Genomic DNA, 10,786 nt, shown 5'->3' with positions numbered 1-10,786 from the left:
TCGCATTCATGACGCGGTCTGCATGAAATACACCGAAATTATTTGGCCATCGGTCACCTGATCGTAATCAATCTGTGACAATAAAACGGTGCAGGGAAAGACAAAAAATATTCCAACCATGGCTGCTCTTGCATTGTTAGAGGACATTGCAAATGGAAGAGTCAGAATAGAGCTCGTATTCAGGGATCATATACTGATTTCCTGGCCCATGATGATGACTGGCTTCTAAGTCGATTCAGATTTCCAAGAGCAATCCTTTTGGAGCTGTGTGCTAAACTGGGGCCAGCATTACAAAAGCAGACGATGAGGAATTGCGCTATAGGCTACCTGTTCCTTTACAAGTTCTGTCCACTCGCGGGTTCTTAGACACAGGTGCTTTTCAGCGAGAACTTGCGGACTGATCGGGTATTTCTCAGTCAACACTGAGTCGCGCCATGCCGGTGTTGTATGGGACGGCAAAATCTGCTTGTCACCCAGATACATGGGCGTAATTTCCAGGGGGGTCATGACCACCTCCCCCCAATAATCATGTTTCCCCTGTCATGGGTGGAGACTTCCACCCCCCCCCCCCCCAATGTTCCAGCCAAAGTTACGCCCTTGCCCAGATATATAAAATTTCCTTACACTGTGGTTGAACAGGCAAATATTAAAGTGCAATTTGCAGCGATGTCCGGTTTTCCCAACGTAGACGAAGCTATCGACTGCGCGCACATTGCTATTAAGTCACCTTCAGAGAACGAATTTGCTTATGTAAATAGAAAGCACTTTCCCTCTATTAATGTACTCTATTAATGCATTGAGGGCACCTCTTGTACTGTTGTCTGTAAGAATAAACAAACAGAATAAACTAAAGTAACACCGCATCTGCGCCCTATGTGTTATTCATAAACATGCAAGTAATTCAAAGAAGTATGGTACAAGAAAAACTCACCCGCGATGACATCAGCGTCCCCCTCACCCGATAAAAGTGTGTCCCCAATCATCGCAGCAACTAGTTGCTCAAAGGGTGTGAGACCGGGAATTCCGCTACCTCCACCTGTGCTGTTAAGACTCTTACGGTGAGCGGCCGCTCGTTTTTTCACGTCGATTTTAATGTCCGACCACTTCTTTTTAATTTCGGCCACCGTGCGAATTTTGGAACCAACACTTTTAACTGACTCCGCCACGCTGTGCCACTCCGTCAACTTTCGTTTATTGCTGATGCCACTTATACCACCAAATAATATCACTTTTCTTTTCTCGATTTCTGTTAACATGACCTCCACTTCACACTCGCAGAAATACTTCTTTTTCCCTCGTGGTTTGTCCATTGTTGTTTAAGAAAAACATAGAACAAAGCGGGCATTTATACAGATTTACATATGCAAATATGCATAAATATGGGCGGGTCGGGGGAGTGGCTGTGGGCTCGTTCACGTACGTAAAATTTCACGCTCATTGGGATTTATAAAGGGAATGTGTGTAGATCTGTGCTTACGCACAGTTTTATGCATCTGGATTTTTTCTTGCTTACGCACATTCCTAGTTTTGTCCGTACGCCATGTTTTAGTGTGAATTCTACGCACGTTGTTATACATGAGGCCCCAGGTCAGGTAGGAACTCCATGTTGCAGGCGAATGGGAGGCCAGTCAACGTAGCATCCGCTCCAGGTCCTGGTTGAGCCGTTCTGTCTGCCCGTTGGACTGGGGGTGGACACCAGAGGACAGACTTGCTGTGGCCCCAAGAAGCCTGCAAAACTCCCTCCAAAAACGAGAAACGAATTGTGGGCCCCTGTCGGACACGATATCCAAAGGCAAACCATGGAGCCAGAACACGTGCTCGATCAACAGTTGCGCTGTCTCCTTAGCGGATGGCAAGCCAGGAATTGGTATGAAATGGGCTGCCTTAGAGAACCGGTCCACAACCGTAAGGACCCCTGTGTATCCCCGGGAGGGGGGAAGACCGGTCACAAAATCCACCGCCACATGAGACCAGGGACATCTAGGAACGGGAAGAGGGAGCAAGAACCCAGTCGGAGCTCGAGAGGGGTTCTTACTCCGGGCACAGGTCTCGCACGCGGCCACGAAACTACGAATATCCCGAAGCATGGAAGGCCACCAAAACCTTTGCCCAAGTAGAGCCCGAGTGCGGTGAACCCCGGGATGGCAGGCCAGGAGAGAGGAATGCCCCCACTGAAGGACCTGGCAGCGCAAGAACTTCGGTACGAATAGACACTTAGATGGGCACCCCTCTGGCGATCTGATGAGAGGTTGGACCGCCCGGACTGCCTCCTCAATCCCCCACGTGACAGCTCCAACAAAACATGCGGTTGGCAGAACAAGACTGGGCTTCTCCTCCACCTCACCTACTTCGTGTTGACAGGACAGGGCATCTGGCTTGCCGTTCTTGGTGCCGGGCCTGTAGGTGATCAGATAGTTGAAACGGTTAAAAAACATGGACCACCTAGCTTGGCGAGCGTTGAGCCGTCGAGCGGACCGCAGGTACTCCAGGTTCTTATGGTCAGTCAGGATTAAAAAAGAGTCAGAGGTACCCTCTAACCACTGTCTCCATTCCTCCAATGCGAGCTTGATGGCAAGCAACTCCCGGTCCCCTATATTGTAGTTCCTCTCAGCAGGAGCGAGCTTCCGGGAAAAAAAAGCACAGGGATGCTGTTTGTTGTCCAACAAGGAGCGTTGGGATAGCACTGCCCCAACCCCGGTTCCTGAGGCATTAATCTCCACTAAGAACTGCAGTGACGGGTCGGGCACCTGTAGCACTGGAGCAGAGGTGAAACGGTCTCGAAGGTCAGCAAAAGCTCTCTGGGCCACATCAGTCCACTGAAACAAGACCTTAGTAGAGGTCAGAGCCGTAAGAGGTGCGGCTACAGAGCTATAACCACGGATAAAACAGCGGTAAAAATTTGCAAAACCCAGAAAACGTTGTAAATCCTTCCGTGATTTCGGCTGTGGCCACTCTGCCACAGCTTTGACCTTCTCTGGATCCATCCGGATGGAACCTTCAGCAAGGATGAATCCCAGGAAAGAAATAGTACATCTATGGAACTCGCATTTCTCAGCCTTGAGAAATAATCTATGGGACAGCAGGCGCTGAAGGACTGCCCGAACATGCTGAACGTGCTCCTGCTCACTCTGCGAGAATATCAAGATGTCATCTAGGTATACGAAGACATACTTATTGAGCATATCCCAAAGGACATCATTAATCAAGGCCTGGAACACAGCCGGAGCATTAGTTAGCCCAAAAGGCATCACGAGGTACTCGTAGTGACCAGTGGGGGTGTTGAAGGCTGTCTTCCATTCGTCTCCCTCCCGGATCCTCACCAAGTGGTAGGCATTACGGAGATCCAATTTCGTAAAGACCTTGGTTCCCTGGAGAAGGTCTAGGACCGAGGATAGCAAAGGCAGGGGGTAACGATTCCTAATGGTGATCTCATTGAGGCCCCTATAGTCGATGCATGGACGAAGAGAGCCGTCCTTCTTATCAACAAAAAAGAAACCAGCCCCAGCAGGGGAAGAAGAAGGACGGATAATGCCTGTAGCTAAAGCTCCGTTGACGTACTCCTCCATAGCCCTTCTTTCGAGGCCCGAAAGAGAATATAGACGGCCCCTGGGAGGGGAGGTACCAGGTAGCAGATCTATCGCACAATCATAAGGCTGATGCGGCTGAAGAGAAGCAGCCTGGTACTTACTGAAAGCTTGCTTCAGGTCGTGGTACTCTGCCGGAACACCTGACAAATCTGGGAACTCCTCATCCTGTGTGGGGACCTCTAGTAGTTGACTAGCATGCAGACACTGGGAAAAACAAAATGAACTCCAGGCAATTATTGTGCCCCTCTCCCAGTCGATGTGAGGGTTATGTCGGACAAGCCAAGGATGCCCTAGCACCAGGGGTGCCTGGGGTGAGTTGATCAGATAAAACGAAAGGATCTCAACATGAGCTCCCCCTATCAACAGACTCACCGGAACAGTAACCTGGGAGATAGTTGCCATTCTCCGTCCATCCAGAGCGTATGCTGTCCGTGTTGCCTGGACGCGGGTGGTGGGGATTCCCCACTGTCGAGCCAGTGTAGAATCGATGAAGTTCTCATCTGCCCCGGAATCAATTAGGACGGCCAGTGACTGCTGGGAGGACCCCCATGTAACTACTGCTGGGAGAAACGTCCGTTGCACAGAAGAGGAATCGACCGGAACCACACCCACCAGTACCCTCTTCCCTACTGGTGGGTGTGCCCTTTTACTGGGCACTGGGCAATAAAATGACCAGCCTGTCCACAGTTCAAACAAACCCTGGCAGAGAGGCGCCGTTGTCGTTCGGCTGGAGAAAGGCGGGTCCAATCAACCTGCATCGGCTCTGGTCCGGCGTCTAAGGGGTTACCAGTGCTGGGGAACGAGGTGCGAGGTACCCCCTCCGGCCGACGTCGCTCTCTGCGACGCTGACGAATCCGCATATCCACCCTTAGGGCTACATCGGTTAGTGCAGACAGGGATGCAGGAAGTTCCCGTGTTGTGAGTTCGTCTTTAATTTCCTCCGCCAGCCCGTTATAACAAGCGTCGAATAAGGCTTGCGAATCCCAGCCGCAGGACATCACAAGGGTCTGGAACTGAATAGTGTAATCGGATACCGTGCGATGACCCTGGCGAAGCTGCATAATTTCACGTGCTGCCTCTCTTCCATGCTTTGAATGGTCGAAGACGCGCTTCATTTCCTCCTGAAACTGGCCGTGAGAGTTACAAAACGAAGCGCCAGCGTCCCAGGCAGCAGTTGCCCACTCTCTCGCAGAGCCGGTCAGAGCCATGATTACTGTATGTAAGCCACTTTAGAGCGCTCTGAAGGGAACGCGGAAGGCTGCAACTCGAAGGCGAGGGAGCACTGTGACAAAAATGCTCTGCATGAGCCCGGTTCCCCATTATATTGACCAGGGGGCTGAATACGCGGCTCGCTAGAAGCGATCGGCGGAGCGGTGGGGCGTGTCTCCTGAATGCGCTGTACCTCCGTTGCCAGCACTGTCAAGCCCGCATGGAGGGAATCCAAGGAGTCCCCCACAGCACCGATGTCCGTCTGCTGATAACTCAGAAGAGTGCCTTGTCTGGCCAGAGCCTCAGCCAGCTGCTGGACGCTCACCTGATCCGCTGGGTCCATCTTCCTCTGGCGAGATCTTTCTGTGACGGTTTAGGTAGGGGCAAAGAGGACGCTGTCGCGGAATCAGGTGCAAGTGACTTTAATAAATGAGCGAAAACTGTCTGAAGACCAGAAGGTTTACTGGCGGACGTGTCGCTCAGAATAAACAGAAGGAGCAGGCTGGATCGTAGTCGTGGAACAGGCTGGGGTCGGGCGATGTACGGAGTCGGTCTTGGGGGCTGGGCAGGTCTCGTAGTCGGGGTACAGGCGGAGGTCAGGCGATTCACGTCGGGCATCAAAGGGGCTGGGCAGAAACTCGGGGTCAAAACGGCAAAACAACGATCAGAAAACACGGAGAGACAAAACCAGGAAAACGCTCGAACTCAGGAGTAAATCTTGAAGATCTCGCATCAGGGTGCAAGAACCGATAACTAAAATAGTCTCCCTAATCTGGAAATGATCTGCAACAGCTTGTGGTAGGTAGATGCAAAGAGAACCGGAGAAACCGGACAACCCGGTATAGCGGCGTAGAGCTGACAGCTCGTAAAAACGGGAAAGGTAGAGTCAAGGAATCCCCGGAGGTGTGATCTTCGTGACGTCAGTCGGGGATCCCCGAGGTCGATCCGTGACATATACATTAACACACAAACAGTGATGTTTATTAATAAATTTTTAATCTATCATTTAACTTAACATAAACTACAACATTCAACTCAACCACTAACAGAATTTAAAACGTACCGCTTTCTTCATGATTTGACTTTATTCTGAAGTATTTCTTCATTTGGGTGTGCGCATCTTGTTGAGTTTGATTAGCGCACCTCTGCCCATCACGTCTTATTGCGTCTGAAAAGTTTCCTTCTGAAAATGTGTCAAACAGCACATCAATTCCTGGTTGACACGTTACGTCTGTGCTACCAGGTCGTATGAACATGAGTTGCACCACGTGAAATCAAGCGGGTCCGGATTAAATTCCTTCCGGGTCCGGACTTTGAGAAGCCCTGGTCTAAAAAATAGTACTTTTAATTCATTGAAATCAATTTTGGTTTGATTTCTGTTTCCCATTACAAGACCAAACATTCGCTTTGAAAGTGAGAGTGAGGAGGAAGTTGCTGTCAAACAAAAAAGGACATTGCCTTCAGCCCCAAAAATAAAATTGCCGAACTTTGATATACAGTCTGCAGTAAGGAGAAAAGTTCAACAGCCTGAACCACAAGAACAAAGGACAAGCCTGGATCTCAGACAGTCTCGTACAAGTCCTGAGCCTAGGCAGTCTGTAAGAAGTCCTGAGCCTAGACAATCAAGAAGTCCTGAACCAAGATGGTCTGTGACTAGTCCTCAACCTCATCAACTAGATGAAAGTCAGAGACACTCAGGAACAACTATTTCAAATGGTCTGGCTTGTAAGTAATTTATGGTCTTTGTGCATTTTTTGTCTATATATATATATATATATATATATATATATATATATATATTTATTTATTTTTTTAGTCTGGAGCATCCTTAATAAAGTTTTTCCCAGTTCAGCTGATTAGTAGTTTTCTTATACTGTATGTTCAATGTCATTTTTTTAGCTCTACTGCACAAACTTCTTACAAATCAAGAAATGATTTTGGAACAACTTAAAGTGATTCAGATGAATCTGCAAAAAACATGCCAACCTGCCCAGGGGCAGGATCCCCTCAAGGGAGAAGTGCTGCCGCTCAAAGATGTGACTGCCCTCCTTGCTTTGGAAAAACGTCTCAGAGAAGAGGAAGACCTCAAAAACAAAATGGTAATAACATTGCCTTACCACATAAAATAATAGTTTAATTTATTAGTATTCCCAGCCACTTAAGTTGTATGTTGGACAGCAGTAATTCTATTCTCACTGATGGATGCACAGTATTTTGAACAATTTACTAGGTCACCCAAATATAAAATTCATAACCTGTTCATCCTCATGCCATTCTATGTATTTGACTTCCTGTCTTTAGCTATAGAAAATTGTACTACATTTTTCCTTTTTTCTTTTACAAAATGGTGGAGTAAAAGCACTCAAGGGTAGTGTTGATGTCCATTCTAAAATACCATCCTAAATTCCAACTTAGGGAAAAGTTAAAAAATACCTTTTATTAGAACTGGGTTATGAGTGAGGTGTTGGTTTAGGTATCCATAGTTTTTCAATTTTACTTTTTCAGATTACTACCTTCAGTGTCATTGGAGGAGTTGACATTAAAGATAGTGTTTGGCGAATTATGAAGCACTGTTTTACCAACACCCTTGCCAAACAGCTCAACTGGCGTGGCATCAATGGCAAAACAGCTTTCCATGGACTGCATATGAAAGATGTAATAACTGGTAAGTGTTACATGCATTCATGTCATCAAACTAGGGATGCTCATTTTGGTTAATTTTCCTAACCGACAACCACAATTTGTTATCCGAACATTAATTGTTAACTGTTCAGATTAGCATCTTACACATCCTTAAATTTCCATGCACCTGCAGTGTTTGTGACAACAGAGAAAAATAAATATTAATAAAACAAATAAGATTAACAGGCCTGCATTAAATATTTTACAATTAAAGAAATTTACATTGCAAAATGAAAACACACTGAATCAAGCTTTGAAGAACTGGCTTTTTGTCATAGCTTGATTGTAAAGTAACCTGGGGCCTCATGTATAACGACGTGCGTAGAATTCACACTAAAACATGGCGTACGGACCAAAAGAAGTGGTAGGACATTAAAATCGACGGCGGGAAAAACAAGCGGCCGATCACCTTAAGAGTCTTAACAGCACAGGCGGAGGTAGCGGAATTCCCGGTCTCACACCCTTTTAGCAACTAGTTGCTGCGATGATTGGGGACAGACTTTTATCGGGTGAGGGGGATGCCGATGTCATCGCGGGTGATTTTTTCTCGTACCATACTTGTTTGAATTACTTGCATGTTTAAGAATAACGCGTAGGGCGCAGATGCGGTGTTACTTTCGTTTATTCTGTTTGTTTATTCTTACAGACAACAGTACAAGAGGTGCCCCCAATACATTAATAGAGTACATTAATAGAGTGAAAGTGCTTTCCATTTACATAAGCAAATTCGTTCACTGAAGGTTATAGCAATGGGCGCGCAGTCGATAGCTTCGACTACGTTGGGAAAACCGGACATCGCTGCAAATTGCGCTTTAATATTTGCCTGTTCAACCACAGTGTAAGGAAATTTTATATATCTGGGTGACAAGCGAATTATGCCGTCCCATACAGCCGGCATGGCGCGACTCAGAATTGACTGAGAAATACCCGATCGGTCCGCTAGTTCTCGCTGAAAAGCACATGTGGCTAAGAACCCGCGAGTGGACAGAACTTGTAAAGGAACAGGTAGCCTATGTAGCGTAATTCCTCATCGTCTGCTTTTGTAATACTGTAATGTTTAGCACACAGCTCCAAAAGGATTGCTCTTGGAAATCTTAATCGACTTAGAAGCCAGTCATCATCATCATTATAAGCTATGTCTTCCAATAACGCAAGAGCTGCCATGGTAGTTGTAATAGTTCGGTCATTTTCTGCACCGTTTTATTGTTACAAATTGATAAAAAAAAAATCAGCTGCCGTACATTTGTATTTAAAATACACCGACATCAGTATCAGTATCAGTGTGTGTGTGTTTTCCTTATTTCAACAGTCTATATTGCAGCCTGCTCTTACACAGACATATAATACAAAACAAAAACAGTCCAAATATTATATAAAATACACCGACATTAATTACACAGACATATAATACAAAACAAAAACAGTCCAAATATTATATAAAATACACCAACATTAATTGTATGTTGTTTACAAATGTACGGCAGCTGATTTTTTTTTTATCAATTTGATAAAGTCCGCGTCATGATTGTGAGTCTGACACAGTGAAACTGCAGTAGCACTCTTTTGCCAGTAGGTGCCTCCATTTTGCCAAATCGAGCAGAAACTTGCGTACGCCTTGTCTGGGGTTGCCGTGAGAATGTGCGTGGCGGTACGCTAAGTTTAGTTTTTATACATCTCGACCTGAGCGTGGAAACGGGCGTGCGCAACATTTTTGTGCGTAAGCACCGTTTATACATGAGGCCCCTGTTCTATTCACAAGAAATATTTGTATAATTTTATTAGTAATATAAAATAACTCATTTTCAACTGTTTACCACCATGGTATGTTTGCAGCATAAGATTAGATAAGCATAAGAGTGTGTAGTTCTGCATGAAATTCCTTTTATTTCCGAGGGCACTATTCTTTACTTTATACCACAGCAGAAAATGCTCAATTATAACCTAAACATAACTTGCAAAAGTCATTTTTACACCCTAAAATGACCTTGCAGAGGAAGAGGATCTTGAGAGTCCAGTAGATTCAAACACGTTTGCTGCTCAGCAGTGGCTTTGCCGGGTGATTCTCACGAAACCATTAAAACACCATGGCACTAATGATTTTAAATATAAAATGTGTAATTTAACAATATACAAAAGCATCAGAATAAAGACAATAATGTTCTCTACCTTGCACAATGTGTGATTTCAACATGAGAATTAATTATTTTGCTGTTTTACTGCATTTTCTGCTGAAATTCTCATTACCGCAATGCGTCCGGCTCTGTTTGAATGCGTGTCATGTTGTAATTTAAACAAATTAACATTAAAATATTTAGAAAAAAAATAAATGGATGTTCTACTAGATTATTTTAGATGACAGAAAAATAATTTACTGAATATTCATGTATAATATTAATGAAGAAAAAGTAAGAAAATTACATGTCCATGCCTGATGTTCTCATCCTCCGCAACATTTTTTATGGACCGTTCAAGCGCACATACAGTATTTAAATAAAGTTTGATTTTGAGTGACAGAGCACATGGATCAGTTACTTCAAGATGGCTACCAGGTAAGATCATCTCTTTATATCTCTCCAGTTAAATATTAAATATTCTCTTGTCAGAATGTTTACACGACATTTTGATTATCATTACCGAAACAGGTAGTTTTCTACATTTCGAAAATTGTTAGACTTACAATTTTTTTACAAAAATGTACTTTATTAAAGTCTAATTATATGCACTGAGTGAAAATTAGCAAAGTCACCATGGCTTCTCTATTGTTAGCAAAACATACTGAGGTACCTCATCCTCCGCAACACCATTCTCATATACTGCAACCATTTAAGGCCAGTTGCGGTAAAGAGAACTTCTGTTTCGGTAATGAGAATTTAAGCATATTGTGTATGACTTTTATGAATTTAACATTAATTTAAAATGTAATAACTTGATATTTTGCTTTATGATTTGTTTCACTGTAGACAGTCAGCAAGTGAGAAAAAAAAAGCTTTAGCAAAGGCCAGGTTGGCAAAGTTTAGGGAGAAATTATACAGTAACCCAGAACTGCTCGAGGAGTACAGAAGGAAGGAGAGAGAGAGGTTAGGTTTGGAGATGCTACAACAGGTGTAATTAGCAAAAAACACCCTACAGTGTTAGGAAGTGTATATGAGAGTACATAGATAGACACACACACAGCCATTTAGCCATTACTATAACAGGGCTTTGGTGCTGGATTGAGTGTACTGTTCATACTGTGGGAAATTCCCGCCACACTTGCAGGTTGTGAGACTCTTAAAGTGACAGCAACCTAATATATTTGCTGCACTCTG

General features: G+C 44.7%; 1 long non-coding RNA gene across 1 annotated transcript; it reads left to right on the top strand.

The window, feature by feature from the left end:
* The first annotated feature begins 6,195 nt into the window (after positions 1-6,195).
* LOC140582869 (uncharacterized) lies at positions 6,196-7,430 on the top strand. The gene is made up of 3 exons (XR_011985663.1): positions 6,196-6,521; positions 6,696-6,895; positions 7,302-7,430. It is a non-coding gene; the product is annotated as an uncharacterized lncRNA (long non-coding RNA).
* Positions 7,431-10,786: the final 3,356 nt, after the last annotated feature.

Source organism: Paramormyrops kingsleyae, chromosome 25 (genome assembly GCF_048594095.1).
Source record: "Paramormyrops kingsleyae isolate MSU_618 chromosome 25, PKINGS_0.4, whole genome shotgun sequence".
Taxonomy (NCBI): Eukaryota; Metazoa; Chordata; class Actinopteri; order Osteoglossiformes; family Mormyridae; genus Paramormyrops; species Paramormyrops kingsleyae.
This window is presented reverse-complemented; position numbering and strand designations above follow the sequence as displayed.